Source organism: Rhinolophus ferrumequinum, chromosome 12 (assembly GCF_004115265.2).
Source record: "Rhinolophus ferrumequinum isolate MPI-CBG mRhiFer1 chromosome 12, mRhiFer1_v1.p, whole genome shotgun sequence".
NCBI classification, from domain to species: Eukaryota; Metazoa; Chordata; class Mammalia; order Chiroptera; family Rhinolophidae; genus Rhinolophus; species Rhinolophus ferrumequinum.
The window spans coordinates 7,612,208-7,632,521 of NC_046295.1; the positions used below are offsets into that span (position 1 = coordinate 7,612,208).

Here is a 20,314-nt window from a genome sequence, read left to right on the forward strand (position 1 = left end):
AGCAGTGATTGGAGAAAAATTTATAGCTTTAAGTTTTATGTTATAATGAAGAAAGGTCTCAGATCAAGTATTTAAGTTCCAGCTTAAGAGCTAGGAAATAAAGATTCAACTAAATCTAAAGTAAGCAGAAGAAATAATAAATACAAGAACAGAAACAAAACAAATAGAAAAATGTACAAACAAAAGATAAAAATCAATGAGGCCAGTTTTTAAAAAGGAAAACAAAAATGTAGTAAGTTTGTTAAACTCTATAGCTCATTCATGGGGAAAAAATGGAAGAAGATACCAGTTCTAATGTCAGAAATGAAAACCTCACCACATATCTTACAGATATTAAAAGCATTATAAAGGAATGTTATATCAGTAAAGATGGAATGAGTAAATTCCTTAAAAGACAAAACTTACAAAAACTGACTCACAAAGAACCTTAATAAAATTTACCCATTAATGAAAATGAACCCATAATTTAAAAATTTCCCACAAAGAAAATTTCAAGACCAGACAGTTTCATTAGTGATATTAATTAAAATTTAAGGAAAAAAACACTATTCTTATATAAATTTAGAAGATATCAAAACCAACAGACATAAAAAAACTCTATCAATATTCCTCACGAATGTAGATGCAAAATTCCTTCAAAATTTTAGCAAGTAGAAAGCAGCAATACCTAAAAAGAATTGCACTACGTCACTACCTGTGGTTTATCCTAGTAATGACAGGTGGGTTTAACAATCTAAACTCAATCAATGAAACTTGCTATACTAGCATTAGTAATACAAAGGAGAAAAATCATATGATCATCTCAATAGATGCATAAATAGCATTTTAAAATATTCAACATTTGACAGAGTAATGTCATCAAAATGACAGACTAATAAATTCTTAGCCTTCATCCCCTCCCCCATGGAAATATCAAGTAAACAACTACAGACTGACTAAAACAGTTTTGTGGTAGCTCTGAAAAGCAGTCAAAAATCTGCAGCAACTACCGTTGTTTCCCCAAAAATAGGACCGGGTCTTATATTAAGTTGTGTTAGAAAAGGCACATTAGGGCTTATGTTCAGGGGATGTCCTCCTGAAAAATCATGCTAGGGCTTATTTTCCGGTTAGGTCTTATTTTCGGGGGAACATGGTAAGGGAATAGCCAATTAAGGAAAAGCAACACTCAAAATAGCAGGAAATTTCATGGCACTGTTGCTTGCACTTGCCCCACCCTCTCCCTAGTGAAGCTCAGAAGGAAGTGGCCCAATTTCCAGTATCCTCGCTTATGACAGTGGGAAAGAAGTGAAACTTATTTGCAATATTCTGGCAAGTCTATGGGTTGCCTCAGGAACTGATTTCTGTATTGCCTCACTTGGAACTCTGTTGTGAATGGTGGCACAGCCTGGATTTCAGGTGGGAAACCACAGAATACAGTGGTGAGTGCTGCACTGTGTGCAAACTACAGGAAACTGAAGACCTTTAGATGTTTGGGGATAAGATTACAGCAGAAAAACACAGTAGAACATGGAAGGCCCTGTGAAAAAGTGAGAGGGAAATTCTAGGAAAATCAAGACATCTTAAAGGAACTGTGTATATTTACAAATTGAAAAAAGTAAACATATAGGCCCATGAAAATGCACTCAGAAAAGACATGAGAAGACCTTAAGCTTTCATGACAAGCTAACTAATAACGGTATCACCCAACACAGAACAAATCTGTAAAGACTGAGAGAAGTGGCTGCTTTTCAAGTGACAAATTTTCAACAAATATTAACGAGGCATAAAAAGAAAAAGGGAAACATGGCTCATTCAAAAGAAGGAACAATAAAAAAATCTCCAGACCCACCCTAAGGAATCACATGCTTTGTACTTACTAGACAAAGACATAAAACAACTGTCTCTTTTTTGTCTGTTTAATTCACTGTTTATTTATCGTCTAAGTCTACAGTAGTCCTTGGGCTCATGATAGGTACCAATATTTGTTGACTAAATAAACAAAATTATATTTACCAACACCCAGGAGAGTACCTGCACATGTCAGCAGTGAATAAATTTTTGCCGGGAAAAATAAAGGGATACAAAAATAAATGAAGCAACACCTTTTGGATACTCTGCAAAGGAGCTATTATTGATATCCTAGGTAATATTTTATAGAGACTGATGCAAATAATAGTGGTAAGCACTCAACATTATCTTAATAAATATCAGAAAAAATTATTAGTCCCATTTTACAGATGAGAGAAGAGAAGCAGTATTTTATGACTTGTTCAAAGCAAGGCTTGAGCATTTAACCATTGTGTTCTAGGGTCATGGGAACAGCAGAGGGCATTGAACAGGGTGTTTGTGGAGGAGACAGGACAGAATATTTGGTGGACAACAGGATCCAGGCACAGAGACCTCGTTGGAATATTGTACCCCATCATTCAAGATCTAGAGTGCTGTTGATCTTTAGTGGGCATACGGATTCAGAGACAGGGAATACTGGTAGAGGCCAGATATGGACAGAATGTGGGACGCACTGTGTTTCCCCCAAAATAAGACCTAGCTGGACAATTAGCTCTAATGTGTCTTTTGGAGCAAAAATTAATATATGACCCGGTGTTATTTTACTTATATAGTCTTTAATAGATGATATATGATATGATATGATATATACTAGGTCTTATATTAATTTTTGCTCCAAGAGATGCATTAGAGCTGATTGTCTGGCTAGGTCTTATTTTCGGGGAAACGGTAGGTAGAGCTGGGACATTTGGGAGGCCTAGAACTGTGTGAGAATGAACCATTATGAGAAGCCAATGTTAGCTGTGAAGAGTCACTCAGATGGGCATAGAATGTTGTCAGGGCAGGAGAGTGTGGGCACAAGAGAATATTTTCAGAACAAAATATCATAGGAGTCCAGAAACTTCTTGAGTACAAACCATAGAAGGATCTAGAATATTGACAATGAATAAATATCTGAAGAAGTACAGGACATTGTCAAGAATAGTCCATTCATGGGACACAGAATATTATTTGGATGGGCTGGAGGTATTTAAGTGTTCCACAGACAAAACATTTAGATTTGATCTGGGTTTACGTTGAAACAGTTGGGAGACCTGGAATGTGTCTGGGTTGGGACATTCAGGGAACTGGGATGTTTCAGGGATGTAACCTCTGGGAAACTGTAATGCTGGCAATGACTGAGTGTTTTTGAAACACGGAATGTCAGTTGGGCTGGGACATTTTGAGAACATGGATTGCTAGTTCAAGTGGAACCTCTGGGAGGGGCAGAGAAGGGCTGGGCAAACTGAATAAGGAGGGCACAGTGGGAGGATGGAGGCTGGTAAGTCTACTTGACTTTTATTGCGGGCCTTTCCTCCATTTCTTCTTCTGGGTTTTCTGTTTTCAGATCATTTCTCGGATCCATGAAACATATTGAGAAATTCAGGTTTAGACGCCAGGCTGGTTGGGCTGCTGGCATGGGAAGCCTCCCCAGGAGACGATGCCATGGAGCATACCATTACAAATCACAGGGCCACTGGAGTCGCCTAGCTGCCCTCTTCTGTGCCGGCACACAGCATGTTGGGCGTGATCTTCCCTGGGTAGACTTAACAACACTCCTCATCTGAGCACAGCTAGATGTTGGCACATTGTAAGGTTTGAGGATAACTCACCTGAGGGCTGATGGTAGTGTCTCAGCCAGATACTTGACAGCAGGTGCCAGCAGGGAGGCAGTCATCATAGGAGAGATGCACAACAAGGATGTGGCTCATGACCCAGACTGAGGACTGTAGCTCCAGAAGTATGATGTTGTGGTCATAGTTCAGGTGAGCAGGGAAGCTCTGGTACTGAGTGTGGGGGACAGAGCAGACTACCTCCCTCACTTGCTCTCTGGCCTCCACACATTCCAGGGCGTGCTTGACCAGGTAAACTCTGTACCCCTCCTTCAGACAGTGTGCTACAGTGAGGACCAATCTGGGTTGGATCAGGACTCCCCCACAGAGCAGCGACTCCTGTACAAGCAGGGCTGCCTTTAAGGGCTGAGAATGAGGGAGGCAGGTATAGCCACCCAGAAGAAACCCACTAGTCCCAATGAGAATATTGGAATACTCCTGAGAGATGCCGCCTGACAAAGCCACGGTTAAGAAGGTAATCACTGTGACCAAGGGCCACGTGGAAGCTCTGGGATTCAGGGGTTGGATGGGAGAGGCCTAACTGAAGGGGCTGGGTGAAAAACTTCTGTAGCCAGCTGCCTCATAAAACAACTGTCTTAAACATGCTCAAAGAGTTAAAGAATAACATGTACAGAGAACTAAAGGAAGATGATTTATACATAAACAAAATTAGAATATCAATAGATAGAAACTATTTTTTAAAAAACAACCAAACAGAAATGCAGAAGCTGAAAAATAAATCAAAATTGACAATTTTGTTAGAGGGGTTCAATAGCTGACTCAAATAAGCAGAAGAAAGAACCAGTGAATTTCAAGAGAGAGCATATGAAATTATTGAGTCGGGAACAAAAAGAAAAAGAATGAAAAGAGAAGAGAGCCTAAGTGATTTACGGATACCATAAAGCACACCAATACATGCATTTTGGGAATCCCAGAAGGAGAAGAGTGAGAGAAAGGGGCAGAGAGTTTATCTGAAGAAATAATAGCTAAACAAGGAATTGGACATCCAAATTCAAGACGTTCAAAAGACTCCCACTAGGATGAACTAAAAGAGGTCCACACTGAAACATGTAACAATCAAACTGTCAAAAATCCAATAGAGAAAGAGATAATTGAAAGCAGTAAGAAAAAAGCAACTTGTCTGTCACAAATAAGAAAGCTACCATAAGATAATCAGCAGACTACTCAACAGGAACATTACAGGCCAAAAGAATGTGGTGACACATTTAAAGTGATGAAGAAAAAAAACCTGCCAACCAATATTACTGTATCTGGTAAATATATTCTTCAAAAATAAAGAAGAAATTAAGACCTTCCCAGATAAACAAAAGCTGAGGGAATTCATTACCACTAGACAGCCCTACAAAAAATGCTAGACAGAGTCAGTCCTTCAAGGTGAACTGAAAGGACACTAGACAGAAATGCAAAGCCATATAGAAATACACAGTTCTCCAGTAAAGTTAAATATATGAACAAATATAGAATCTGGTACTATAGTATTGGGTGTACATAAATCCATTTTAATTATTGTATAGAACTTAAAAGACAAAAGCATAAAAAGTAACTATAAATCTAAGTTAATAAGTACATAATATATGAAGATGTAATTTGTGACATCTATAAGATAAAATGGAATGGCAGAGCTACAAAGGAACTTCTGTATGTGATTGAAGTAAAAGTTGATTTCAGTTTAAAACAGATTCAGTTTTTATCAGTTTAAAATATACTCCATAAAGAAAATATCTATAGAATCTACACAAATGGAAATGAGAAGGGAATCAAAACATGTCACTACAAAAAAAAAAAAAATCAACTAATCATAAAGGAGAAAGTAAAGAACAAGGGACAAAAGAACTGTATGACATATGACATATAGAATACAAAGACTTAATGGCAATATAATACATCCCTTCCACATAAATAATTACTATAAATGTAAATGGGTTAAACTTTCCAATCAAAAGACACAGATTGGCAGAATCGGTAAAAAAAATAGGATTCAACTATAAGTTGTCTGCAGGGGACTCACTTTAGATCTAAGGGCAGGCGTGGTTGAAAGTAAAAGATTGGGAAAAAATTATTCATGCAAACAAGCAAAAGAGAGCAGAGGTGGTTATATCATATCAGACAACATAGACTATAAATCAAAAACTGCTACAAGAGACAAAGAAGGACATTATATAATAATAAAAGGGCCAATTCACCAAAAACATATAACAATTGTAAACATATAAGCACCAAATATCAGAACTCCTAAATATGTAAAGCAAGCTAACACTAACAGAATTGAAGAGAGAAACAGACAGCTCCACAATAACAGTAGAATACTCCAACATCCCACTTTCAATAATGGACAGAATAACCAGACATAAAATTATTAAGGAAACAGAGGACCTAAACAACACTATAGACTAAAGAGAGCTAAGAGACATATAAAGAGCACTGCATCCAAAAATAGGAGAAAAGATTTTTTTTTTTCAAATGCACATGGAACCTTCTCCAAGACAGACGATATGTTAAGCTAGAAAAGAGAAAAACTGGAAAATCCACAATATATGTAAATTAATGCACTCAATGAACAGTTCAAAGAAGAAATCACAGGGAAACTAGAAAATATCTTGAGACAAATGAAAATGAAAACAAAACATGAAAACTTTTGGGATGAAGCAAAAAAAAAAAAAGGCAAAAGGAAAATTTACAGCTGTAAATGTTTACTTTAAAAAGATCTTAACAACCAAACTTTAAACCTTAAGAAAACTTAAAAAACTAGAAAAGAACAAATTAACTCAAAGTTACCAGAAAGAAATAATAAACATTACCGTAGAGATAAAAGAAAATAGAAAACTAGACAAAAATCAGTGTAACCTAGATTTAGTTCTTTGACGAAAACAAAGAACAAAACTGACAAACTGTTACCTTAATTGGATAATAATAAAAAGAGATAAGATTCATATAACAATCAGAAATGAAAGAGAGGACATTTTACAGAAATGATAGGGTTATAAGAGAGTACCACAAACAACTGTATACCAACAAATTGGATAATGTAGATGAAATGGACAAATTCCTAGAAAAACACAACCTACCAAGACTGAATCATGATGAAATAAAAACTCTAAAAAGACCAATAGCTAGTAAGGAGAGATTCTGAATAAGTAATCAAACACCTCCCAACAAAGAAAATCCCAGGACTAGGTGGATTCACTGGAGGATTCTACCAAATATTTAAAGAAGGATTAACACCAATCTTCCTCAATCACTTCCAAAAAATTAAAGAGGCGAGAACACTTAACTAAATCATTTTATGAGGATGATTCATTCTATCACTATTACCCTGATACCAAATCCAGCTAAAGACACTATAAAAAAACAAAACAAAACAAAAACTGTAAACCAACATCTCTGATATTGATTAAAAAAAAATCCTAGCAAACCAAATTCAACAACATATTAAAAGGTTAAACACCATGACTAAGTAGAATTTATTCCTCAAATGTGAAGATGATTCATCATGCAAAACTGAATGAAATAAATCATATTAACAATAAAGAAAAAAAAACACATGGTCATGTGAATTGATGCAGAAAAACAATTTGACAAAATTCAACATCCTTTTGTGATTAACAAACAAACAAACAAAAAACACTCAACAAATTAGGAATACAAGAAAACGTCACATAATAAAGGCCGTATATGAAAGGTCCACAGCTAACATCATACTCCATGATAAAAAACTTAAAGCTTTCTCTCTAACATCAGGAACAAAGCAAGGATGACTTCTCTCACCACTTCTCTTCAACATAGTACTGCACGTTCTAGCCAGAACAGTTAAATGGGAAAAAGAAATAAAAGGCATCTAAGCTTGAAAGGAAAAAGTAAAATTAGCTCTGTTCACAGATGACATGACCTGACTATATGTAAAAAACCCTAATGATGTCACACATACACACACACAAAAAATGTTAGAATAAATGAATTCAGCAAAGTTGCAGGATACAAAATCAACACACAATAGTCCACTGTGTTTCTATACATGAGAAATGATTACTCAAAAAAGAATTCCAGGGGCCGGCCTGGTGGCTCAGGCGGTTAGAGCTCCATGCTCCTAACTCCGAAGGCTGCTGGTTCGATTCTCACATAGGCCAGTGGGCTCTCAACCAAAAGGTTGCCAGTTCAATTCCTCGACTCCCGCAAGGGATGGTGGGCAGCGCCCCCTGCAACTAAAGATTGAACGTGGCACCTCGAGCTGAGCTGCCGCTGAGTTCCCGGATGGCTCAGTTGGTTGGAGCGCGTCCTCTCAACCACAAGGTTGCCGGTTCGACTCCTGGGCTGCGCCCCCTGCAACTAGCAACGGTAACTGGACCTGGAGCTGAGCTGCGCCCTCCACAACTAAGACTGAAAGGACAACAACTTGACTTGGAAAAAAGTCCTGGAAGTACACACTGTTCCCCAATAAAGTCCTGTTTCCCTTCCCCAATAAAATCTTAAAAAAAAAAAAAAAAAAGAATTCCATTCACAATAGGTTCAAAAAGAATAAAATACTTAGAAATCAACTTAACCACAGAGAGGAAAGTCTTATGAACTGAAAACTAAAACTAAAACACAATACTGAAAGAAATTAGACACCAATAAATGAAAACACATCCCATATTCATGGATTGGAAGAATTAATATTATTGTCAATACTACCCAAAGCAACCTATAAATTCAACACAATCCCTATCAAAACCACAATGGTATATTTTGCAAAAATAGAAAATCTATCCTTAACTTCAAATGGAATCTCAAGGGCCTCCGCATAGCCAACACAATCCTGAAAAGAAACAACAAAGTTGGAGATCTCACACTTTCTGATTTCAAAATTTACCACAACTCTGCAGTAATCAAAACATTATGGTAGTGGCATAAAGATAGACATACAGACCAATGACATAGAATAGAGAGCCCAGGAATAAACCCTCACACACGTTTACATGATTTTCAACAGGGGTGTGAAGTCCATTTGATGGGGAAAGCACAGTCTCTTCAACAAAATAGTGTTGGAAAAACTGGACATCCCCATGTACAAAAGAATGAAGTTGGACCCTTGCCTTACACCACATACAAAAATTAACTCAAAATGGATCAAAGTTCTAAATAAGACTCAAAACTATAAAACTCTTAGAAGAAAACATGAGGGAAAGCTTCATGACATTGGATTTGGCAATGATTTCTTGGCTGTAACACCAAAAGCACAGCAACAAAAGAAAAAAAACAGATAATCTGGACTTCATAAAAATGTCAAACTTCTGTGCATCAAAGGACACTATCAACGTAGTGAAAAAGCAATGCACAGAATGAGAGAAAACATTTGCAAATTATACTTAAGAGGTTAATATTCAGAATACATATAAAAATTCCTACAACTCAGTAACAACAACAAAATCTGGTTAAAAAGTGGGCAAAGAACTTGAATAGATTTACAAATGGCCAATAAGCATATGAAAATATGTTTGACATTACTAATCATTAGGGAAATGGAAATCAAAACCATAATGAAAAATCACTTTACACCTACAAGGATAGTTTTATAAAAAGAAAAAAAATCAACAACAAACAGAAAATAACAAGTGCTGGGGCAGTTTGGGAGAGTGGAACTTTCATGCACTGCTGGTCGGAATATAAAATGCCCCAGCCACTATGGAAAATAGTATGGCGATACCTCAAAAAAATTAAACAGAGAATTACCACATAATCCAGCAATTCAACTTCTGGGTATATGCCCAAAAGAATTGAAAACAGAGATTCACATGGATAATTTGTACATAATGTTCATAGCAGCGTTATTCATAATAGACAAAAGCCGGAAGCAACCCAAGTGTCTATTGACTGATGAGTGGATAAACAAAATGTGGTATGGTGTATATACAAACACACACATACATATACATACACATAATGGAATACTGTTTAGTCTTAAGGAGGAAGAAAACGCTAACACATGCCACAACATGGATGAACCTTAAAGTCATTATGTTGAGTGAAATAAGCCAGTCACAAAAAGACAAATATTGTATAATTCCACTTATATAAGACAGAAGTGGAAGGGTGGTTATGTGGGACTGGGTGGGTGAGTAAGGGATGCAGAATTATTGTTCAATGGGTAGTTTTGGTTTTGTAAGATAAAAAATTTCTGAAGATGGATGGTGGTGGTGGTTGCACAGCAATGTGAGTGTATTTATTCAACTGAACTGTTTAACTTAAACGTTTTATGTTATGTATATTTTACCACAATTTTTAAAAATAAAAAAATTATGCATTCATTTATCGTAACAGCTTTCAATAAATTATAAATAGAAGGGAATTACCTCAACTTTCTATGAAAAACCCACTGCTACAAACATGCTTAATGGTGAAAGGCTGAATGCTTTCCCCCTAAGATCAGAAAACAGAGCAGGTGTTAGCTCTCATAGCAGGTATTCAACACTGCACCAAAGGCTTTGGCCGGTTCAATTAAGCAACAAAAAAATATTAAAGGCATACAGATAGGGCACTAAAACCTAAAATATGACTAAGCACAAAATCCTAAAGAATCTGTGCAAAGCTAGTAAGTTCAGCACAGTCCTAGAATACTAAGTGAATAAACAAAAGTATACTTCTATGTACTGACCACAAAAAATGAAATAAATAATGAGCATCAAAAACATAAAATACTTAGATATAAATTTAACAAAATACCGGGGTGCCAAAATAGTGTATACAAGTGGACATATTGGTCAGTGTTGCTCAAGCAGTAGTTTGCCGTAATCAGAAGTGTCTGATGGTACCACTTGGAGCACCTCTTGTAATTGCAGAAGTCAAACGTGACTTGTATTCAGCTTTTGCTATTGGTACATATTGAGTATTGCAATTTTAGTAGTTTTCCTTTCTTAAAATGTGTACACATTTTTTAGCACCCTCTGTATACACATATATACATATACACACACATAATACATACATACAGATGTATGTTTATCTCTGGGTTCTCAATTATGTTCCTTTGGTCTGTGTGTGTGTTTTGCTGCCAATACCGAACTGTTTTAAATACTGTAGTATATATAGTTTCAGTCAAGGAGTGTGATACCTACGGCTTTGTTCTTTTTTCTCAGGATTGCTTTGATTAATTGGGGTCTTTTGTGGTTCCATAGAAATTTAAGGATTTTTGGTCTATTTCTTTGAAAAAAATGCCATTGTGATTTTGATGGGGGTTGCATTAAGTCTGTATATCGCTTTAAGTAGTATGGCCATTTTAACAATGTTAATTCTTCCAATCTATGAACATGAAATGTCTTTCCATTTCTTTGTCTTTCTTCAATGTCTTACAGTTTTCAGTGTACAGGTCTGTCATTTCCTTTAAGTTTGTTCCTAGGTATTTTATCCTTTTTATTACAATTGTTTTCTTTCTGATATGTCATTGTTGGTTATAGGAATGCAACAGATTGTTGTATATTGATTTTGTATACTTTCACTTTACAGTATTTGTTTATTGTTTCTAAGTCTCTTGGTGGAGTCTTTAGAGTTTTCTATAGAGTCATGTCATCTCCAAATAGCAACAATTTTAACTCCTTCATTCACACTTGGGAAGTCGTTTGTTTCTTTTTCTGGCCTGATTGCTCTGTCTAGGAGTTCCAGTATGATGCTGAGTAACAGTGGCGAGAGTGGGCGTCCTGGTCTTGTTCCTGATCTTTGAGGAAAAGCTTTCAGTCTTTCACCATTGTCTATCAGCTGAGGGTTTGTCATATGTGGCCTTTATTATATTGAGGTACTTTCCTTCTATACCCATTTTATTAAATATTTTAATCATAAATGAATGTATCTTATCAAATGCTTTTTCTGCATCTATTCATATAATCATATATATATATATATATTTTTTATCTTTTCTTTTGTTAATGTGGTATATCACATTGATTAATTTGTGGATGTTGAACCATCCTTGCATCCCTGGAATGAACCACACTTGATAGTGATGTACTATCGTTTTAATGTACTATTGTATTTGCTAGTATTTTGTTTAGGATTTTTGCACCTTTGCTCATCAGAGATATTGGTTTGTAATTTTCTTTTTGTGTTGCCCTTGCCTAATTTTGGTATCAGGCTAACATCAGCCTTGTAAAATGAGTTAGAAAGTATTCTCTCTTCTTCAGTTTTTTGGAAGAATCTGAAAAGGATAGGTATTAAATCTTCTTTGAGTGTTGTTAGCATTCACCAGTGAAGCCATTAGGTCTTCAACTTTTATTTTGGGGAAGTTTTCAATTGCTGTTTCAATTTCCTGACTAGTGATCAGTCTATTTAAGTTTTCCAGTCTTCATGGTTCAGTCTAGAAAGGTTATATGTTTCTAAGAATATGTCCATTTCTAGGTTATCAAATTTGGTGGTGTATACTTTCACAGTATTCTTGTAAAAACCTTTGTTCTTCTGTGGTGTCTGTTGTAACTTCTGTTACTTCTCCTCTTTCATTTCTTATTTTATTTGAGTCTTTTCTCTTTTTTCTTTAATAAGTCTAGCTATAGATATGTCAATTTTATATTTTCAAAGAACCAGTGCTTTCATTATGTTTTTCTATTTTCTTTTTATTCTCTATTTCCTCTATTTCCACTCTTTTATTATTTCCTTCATTCCACCGACTTTGGACTCCTTTTGTTCTTCTTTTTTTAGTTCTTGAAGGTGTAATGTTAGATTGTTTATTTGAGATTTTTTTTGTTTCTTGAGATAGGCCTATAATGCTATAAACTACCCTCTTGTTTCCGCTTTTGCTGCATCCCAGAAATTTTGGTATGTCGTATTTTCATTTCCATTTGTCTCTATGTATCTTTTGACCTCCTCTTTTATTTCTTTGACCCAATAGTTATTCAATAGCATGTTGTTTAATCTCTGCATCATGGTTTTTCCATCGTTCTTATTGTTAATTTCAGTTTCATACCATAAAATATGCTTGGTATGACTGCAATATTCTTAAATTTATTGAGACTAGCTTTGTGCCCAAATATATAGTCTATCCTTGAGAATGTTCCAAGTGAACTTGAGAAGAATGCATATTCTGTTGTTTTCGGATGAAAAGTCCTATAAATGTTGATTATGTCCATTTGGTCTAATACGTCATTCAAGGCCAATATTTCCTCTTGACTTTCTGTTTAGATGATCTACCTATTGCTGTCAATGGGGTGTTCTGGCCCCTAACTATATAACTGTATTTATGTCAGAGCCTCCCTTTAGGTCTGTCAGTAATAGCTTTATATACTTTGGTATTTCCAGGTTGGGTGCACATATATTGATAAGTGTTATGTCTTTTTGATGAACTGTCCCCTTTTTCATTATAAAATTTCTATCTTTGTCTCTTTTTAACCTTTTTTTCTTGCAATCTGTTTTGTCTGATATAAGTACAGCTACAGCCACTTTTCTCTGGATGCCATTTGCTTGAAGTATCGTCTTTCACCCATTTACTTTGAGCCTATGTTTGTCTTTGTAGCTGAGATGGATCTCCTGAAGGCAAAATATATTCAGGTCTTGTTTTTTAATCCATCCTGCTACTCTGTGCCTTTTGATTGGTTAGTTCAGTGTATTTACATTTAGGGTGATTATTGATATACGAGGACATACTACAGCCATTTTATCATTTCTTTTCTCTGTATCTCCATTGCTTCTTTTCCCTTGTGTTTGAAATGTTTTATTTCTTGATTGTAGTGGTGGTTACAAGAGAATATACATCTGTCAAAACTATCAAACTGTACACTTTAAAAGGGTACATTTTATTGCACATAAAATTTCCCTCAATAACCTTGACTTTTAAAAGGTAATATGACAGCCACAATCCATTGTCATAATTCTATGTAATAAAATCAACAAAGTAAAAAAGAAAAAACAATTAAGGAAAAATCTACCTATATCCACTATCCTAACAAAGCTTTTTTATTTTCTGTGTTCCCTTCTAATCTTAGTCAATGCATATATATTTTGTACAGCTGTTAGTTATCATTTTGTATAAACATTTTTACATCCAACTTTTTATTTATGTTATACACATTTTCCACATGATTTTACAAGCTATACAAAATGACAACACAATATTTCATCAAGTAGATATACTATAATTTGGTTAGTTATTAATGCCTAGACATTAGGGCTGCTTCCCATTCTTTCCAATTATAAAAATTATTATAATGAGTATCAGGTATAAAGTTCCTTCCTTAATTTAAATATTGATTGGGATTAAACTCCCAGGAACCATGGCTAATTTTTTTTCCGTTTTTTTTCTTTTCCATTTTAGAAGTTGTATTAGAGTGCTAGGGCTGCTGTAATAATGTACCACAAACTAAGTGGCTTAAACCACAGAAATTTATTATCTCACAATTCTGGATGCTAGAGCTATGAGATCAAGGTGTCATCAGGGTTGGTTCCTTCTGAGGTTCTGAAGAAGAATCTGTTCCATGTCTCTGCCTGGCTTCTGGTGGTTCCCTCTATATCTCTGGCATTCTTTGACTTGTAGAAGTATCACCCCAATCTCTGCCTTCACTTTCACCTGACGTTGGTCTCTGTGTGCATGTCTCTGTGTCCAAATTTTCCTTTTTTATAAATAATACCAGTCATATTGGATTAGGGGCCTAACCTACTCCAGCTGACTTCATCTTAACTAATTCCATGTGCAATGATCCTATTTACAAATAAGGTCAACATTCTAAGGTAGTGGGGGTTTAGAACTTTAACATATGAATTTGGGGGACACAATTCAACCCAAAACAGAAGTTATACTTGTTATTAAAAACTGAAAAAGTAGAAGAAATATAATGAAAAGGTGAAGGCCCTAATCAGTGTCTACCAAGCCTTTCCACAGAAGTAATCACTACAACCACCTTAACTTTTCTAATATTTGAGTAACACTGTGGCTTCCCATAAACAGCATTTGGTGCTGCTGTACTACAGACTAAATCTAGTATGGCGTTTTTTATTTACTATAAATGATAGAGAGGTAGTCTCTGAACACCTAAACATTTAAATTTTTTCTCACTTGAAGGGTCTCTGCAGGGTACCTGGAGAATCTCAGAATTACAGAATCATAGATTCCAGGGCTAAAAAGCCTTAAAGATAGTCTGGCTTAAGTTTACCTAGTGGTAATGTATTTTTTTTGAGTGTCTTAAGAGTCACATCAAGATCCAAAATGGTTTGCTATTTACCACCGGCAAATTACTTTTCCAAATCTAAGTTCTTTCATCTATGAAACAGGGTAATATTACCTATATGCATGGATTTGTGAATATTTAATGAGGTAATGCACTTAAGGAACATACAAAGCACTCAATTAACAGTAACACTATCCATTTAAAACTTTTAAATTTTATTTTGTGATTAAAAAAACACATAACAAAAAACTTACCATTGCAACCATTTTTAACTATACAGTTCAGTAGCGTTAAGTATATTTACATCGTCGTGCAACAGATCTCAAGAACTTTTTTTCTTGTAAAACTAAATATCTATGACCATTAAATAAATCCCATATCCCTCCTCCTTCAGCCCCCAATCTACTTTCTGTTTCTATGAATTTGATTACCTTAGTACCTCATGTAAGTAGAATCATACAGTATTTTTTAACCCTTTTTAAGATATATAAATGAGGGTATGTAATTTATAAAATATCTCACTAGTAGAGCCAGAACAGATCTAGATTTTCTGATTCTTAAAACAGTGACTTGTCCAAGATTATTTTTTAGTTCCAGTTGAGCTATTAAAGCCTTCTGATAGCCAGAATTTTTACAAGTACTGGTTATATCTACCATAGAGTTAAATTCTATTTAAATCATAAAACTTTTAAAAGACCTGGAAATCAAGATTTATGGGTTTAAACATGCCTGGTTCTTTTGCCTTGCTTCTAATTTATAGTAACTCCACTGTTGTCAATATTAAACAGAACCAAAACTGATAGGAACAACAGTCAAACCAAGACAAAGTATAACAATCTCTAAGTCAAAAAGAGTAAGTAAGCCAGTTATATGTATCAGCTTATCGTGCCTGGATCCTGGGAGGGATGGATGTCAGCCCCTTAAAGACATGCACATGTGGTCTAGGCAACAACTGAACTTTAAAACAGATGTAGAGATCATGCTGCCACATGTAGTGCAGACATCCACACAGCCCTAACCGGTGGCTATTCACTAAGAAATGCCCACTAGTATAGACATTACTGTCTAAATTTACTTTTCACAGGGATTTATCCCTAAAGGGCCCAAGGAGCACTAGCCAGGCAATTCATATTGAAATACAATGTGCCTGTCTTACAAACACACATTATATCTGTAAGGCACAGACCTAAAAATTCCCTTCAGTCCAGACTGAGGTTGGGACACAATAGGAGAATTCGGGGTAGGGTTGGAATAAGGAGAGGGCTGGGAATTAGAGAAGGGGATCTGGTCAATGTACTATTAACTAAGCCAACTCAATTAAAGTTATAGTTTAATGGAAAAGCCAACATGATCATAAAACGAAAATAAAACAAAATAAATAGAAAACATAAAACAGGTCATCCAGAGAACATCACTAAACATCTCAAACATCCTGTTCCTAATTGGCAATAAATGTCTTGATCTGGCCTATTTGAGGAGTGGCAATTTACTAAAAAACAATCTGATACAATTTAGAGTTATAATAAGCAGAACTCCATCTAAGTGAAATGAAAAAAAAAAAAAAAGAAAAAAGAAAAACCTAGCCAAGAACATAAATGGTATCTCATTTTGCCCCTTTAGAGGAAGCAAATTTTTATTCTGGGTAGTTTAATAATAAGTTCAGTGCATTTACATTAATGACTCAGGAGACAGTTACCACTCCCCTAAAACGTGCACATATAAAAACATAAAAACATTCACAATTAGACCTCATGTATGGAATGAACGGCTGATCGTATCGAATGAACTTAAAATACCTTAAAATGAGAATAGCAGTGATTTTCACTTTTTCCAAAGCCCTGCAAAATGCTTACTGCCATATTTATATTGCAAAACTGTGAAATGCTGAGAAAACTTTATCAGACTAAATAAAAACATGACATTTTGTAAGGTAGATGCCATTTCATGGATTTACTTAAGCATGTGTGGAATTGGGTAGTGTACTCCCAAACTCCACTGCCCTTAACACAGTATGGCAGACAGCTTTGGTGGTTTCTAAAGCCCTGGGGAAAATACATTTACAAAACGATAAAGTAATTTTCCATGCTTTCCCTTTCTCAGTTACCTATTCTCAACCAGTCTATTCAATAACAGGCAGGAAGAGAAATGGAAGAGGACTCAATTTGGATTGTATCCCCTAAGCTATGGTCCCAAGGACGTAAAGGAACAACACAAGGTAGTAAGGAAGGAAGGATAGAAGCCAGTGCCTCTACATGTAACTGTCTGGAACATGGCACAGAAGAAGAATATGGGACAACTGTTGGGACGATCTGATAGCCAACCCCTTCCTCGTGTACATTCTTACTTAGTTTATTTCAGGGACCCTGCCACCTGGCCTCCCCTTACATTTCTCAGTGAATGGTACTACCATCCGCCATGATGCCCAAGTCCAAAAACTGTTCTGTTTTAGAGGGAAACAAAATCGCCCAGTCCTCATGTTTCCAGAAAAGACAGAATGTCAAACCCACTCCCCTGAAGGGAAAAAAAGAGAAGGAATAGTTTTGGTATCTCTGAAGGATGTTGTGATGCCACATCCTTGCCATTCTCAGCTGTCTGTGCCTCGCCCAAGGTCACACCCCTTCCCCCGGTGCCCACAACCCAATGTCTGACGGACACTTCTAAAGTATAAAGGCCCAGCCCTCCTGTCCTGTCCGTGTAGGCACAGCAGAGGTTTCTGTTGAGACTGAGCTACAGCTAAACTCGCCCCTCTGCACAATCCTGCCTCCTTCCTTTCCCCCACAGCTGTCACTCCCCAAAGCATTCCCTGCACACTGATCTTCCCCTCAGAGTCAGATTTCCAGAGAGCCCAACCTATGACATCATCACAACCCCCTCACTGTCTCCTCAAGGAGAAGAACTGACCTACTTGGTCGATGTGGGAGGAGAAACTAAAAATGCCCAGCACCATACACAGTTCTCCACTGTTTCCAACTTGCCTTACCTACAGGAAGGATGTGTCTGGTCTACTGTTGCAACATGCTTAGCTGCAGGCTCATTCCATGCCAGACAGGCCCATGGTGGTTCAGCTTAGCTGTGTCTAGCTCATTTGTCTATCAAACCACAGATGTAAGTTACATTCTTGAATCTGTTTTAAGAGTTAAGGTATTGATGCTTTGATTTCCAATTGCCTATTTCCGATATCTTGTATCAACTGGTTCTTAACTCAGGAGAAGACAGAGGTGTTATTTATTAGTTCCCTAAAATCTCAGCATTATCCTTAATGGCTCCTCTCTCCTTTCCATAGCAACTAAACAGTACCAAGTCCTGCCTCATGTATTCTTAAATGTATTTTCAACACCGAAGCCACTATCTTGTTTACATTTATGTAATACATAGTGCCCCTGCCCCCACTCCGCAACCACCATTTAAACTCCTCCAATTAAAATCCCTGCCTTCCAGGTTAAGCGTATTTTTAGTATAGGCCATTTGGCCCATATCAGGATCTGGCCCTTTCTAACTCTCATGCACAGCTAATATATGATAAACGGGACAGCCTGTCCTTACTATCATTATCAGGAATACCTTTCCCAGTTTTTTCTTTACTTTCCTACATGCACCTCAAATCACTTTCAGTTCTCCAAGTTCCATGCACACCGTAGGCCTCTGCTTACCTGGAAACTCATACATCATGATGCAAAGTTCAACTATCATCTCCTGAAAACCTTTCCGAACACCCTTGCGACGTCCCCAATCTCTTCCCACCAAAGCTTTGCCCATTCTCTCTGCACTACCACAGTACCTTCCATATGCTGTTCTTCTCCTCCTTCACTTGTTCGACTGTATTACAATTACTTGATCCTTGAAGGCAAGATCTTTATATCCCCCAACATCTGCATATACACAGTAAGCACTCAAAATATGTTTAAGGAATAAGTGAGTAAAGGAAGGATTAAGAAAAACTAGAGAGCAAGAGAGAACAGGGAGGCGTGCTAATAATGACAAATACCTCTCTCCCAATGCCAGGGTTAAAATACTTTCAGTAGCTCCTTCAGTTGCCCTAATTTATGAACAAACTCACAAGCTGGCATTAATGGCCCTCCAAAATTTCTCCCAAACTTTTTAATATTAATTGCTAATTCTCTCCATTAAGTACCTTGTTCTTCAGCCTAACTGGACTACTCATTTTTTTCTTGACCATGCCCAACCTTCTGTCTGTTCATTCTCTTCTTTCCTAATGGAAACCCTACCACCACCACCACCACCACCAGGTTTTACCATCTAAAATTCATTTAAATGTATTTATCATCTAAAATCATACTCATTTATTTATTCATTTAGTAAATAATCACTGACTGCTTACTGTGTGCCAGGCACTGTTCTAGGATTTCAAACAGTCTCTGCTCTCATGGAACTTGTAACCTAGTTGGGAGGTAATGAGGAGAGGAGACAGAAAAAATAATCAGTATGTCAGGGGGTGATCAGCATTAAGAAAGGTAAGGACAGCACACACATGAGACAGGATGATGAGGAAGGCCTCTCAGATAAGGTCACATTTGAGCCATGCCCGAAAGAGGTACTGGAAGTAGGCCCGTGACTCTCTGGGGAAGAGCTGTGGAAACAGTTGTATAAATTCTAGGGAGGAGGTTGCTGGGTACCTATGAGGTACAGAAAGGAGGCCAGTGTGGTTGGAGTAAAGTGAAAAAATGGAAGAGAAGATCAGGAACACCACATGGGGTCAGGTTATACAGGGCCTCGTAAGCCACATACAGATTTTGCATTTCACTCTGAATGACATAGGAAACCACTGGAAGGTTTTAAGCAGAGGCACCTTTTAAAAGACCATTTGTAGCTATAATTCTTATACATTGACAGTATGAGTGCAAACTATTATACCCACCTTGAAAAACTACCTAGCAGTTTTTCGTTGTTGTTTTTTTCTGGTTTTTTTTTTTTTTGGTTTTTTAATGAAGTTAAACATGCACCGATTCTAGAATTCTATCCAGAATTTCTACCATTGGTTATTTACTAAAAAATGAAAACAGTTCTACCATAAAGATTTTACATTAAATAATTAATTAATTAATTAAATAAAAGAAATATCATTCGGACTAAAACCATAGGGGAGCAAGGGTGAAAGCAGGAAGACAAATGAATTAAACTGCAGTAGTCCTCATGAGAGGTGATGGTGGCTTGAATGGAGATGAAAGCAGTGAAACTGCTCTTGAATATATTTCATAGATATAGCACTGACAGATTCGTTGAAAGACTGGATGTGCAATATAAGAGAAAAAGATGTAGCCACAGATGATTCCAAGGTTTCTGACCTCAGAATCAGGAGGAAGAATGAAGGTTGCTTTTAACTTAGGGAAGCAACAGGAGGAAAAATTTCCACGGTAAAAACAGGAATTTTGGACATGTTTAGTTTATGCTCATGGACATCCAAATGAAAATATTAGACAGTCAGTTAGGAGTCTGGAGCTCAGGGGAGAGGTCTGACCCGAAGACAAGCTTGGGACTTGTCAACATGCATACACACATACACATACAAATACACAGACA

General features: G+C 36.5%; 1 protein-coding gene and 1 pseudogene across 4 annotated transcripts in view; both read right to left on the reverse strand.

Moving 5' to 3' along the window:
• FANCC (FA complementation group C) overlaps nucleotides 1-20,314 on the reverse strand; it is a 321,103-nt gene that overhangs the window by 114,591 nt on the left and 186,198 nt on the right. The window lies entirely within an intron of this gene.
• On the reverse strand, nucleotides 3,325-18,532 carry LOC117032016 (kallikrein-13-like; annotated as a pseudogene).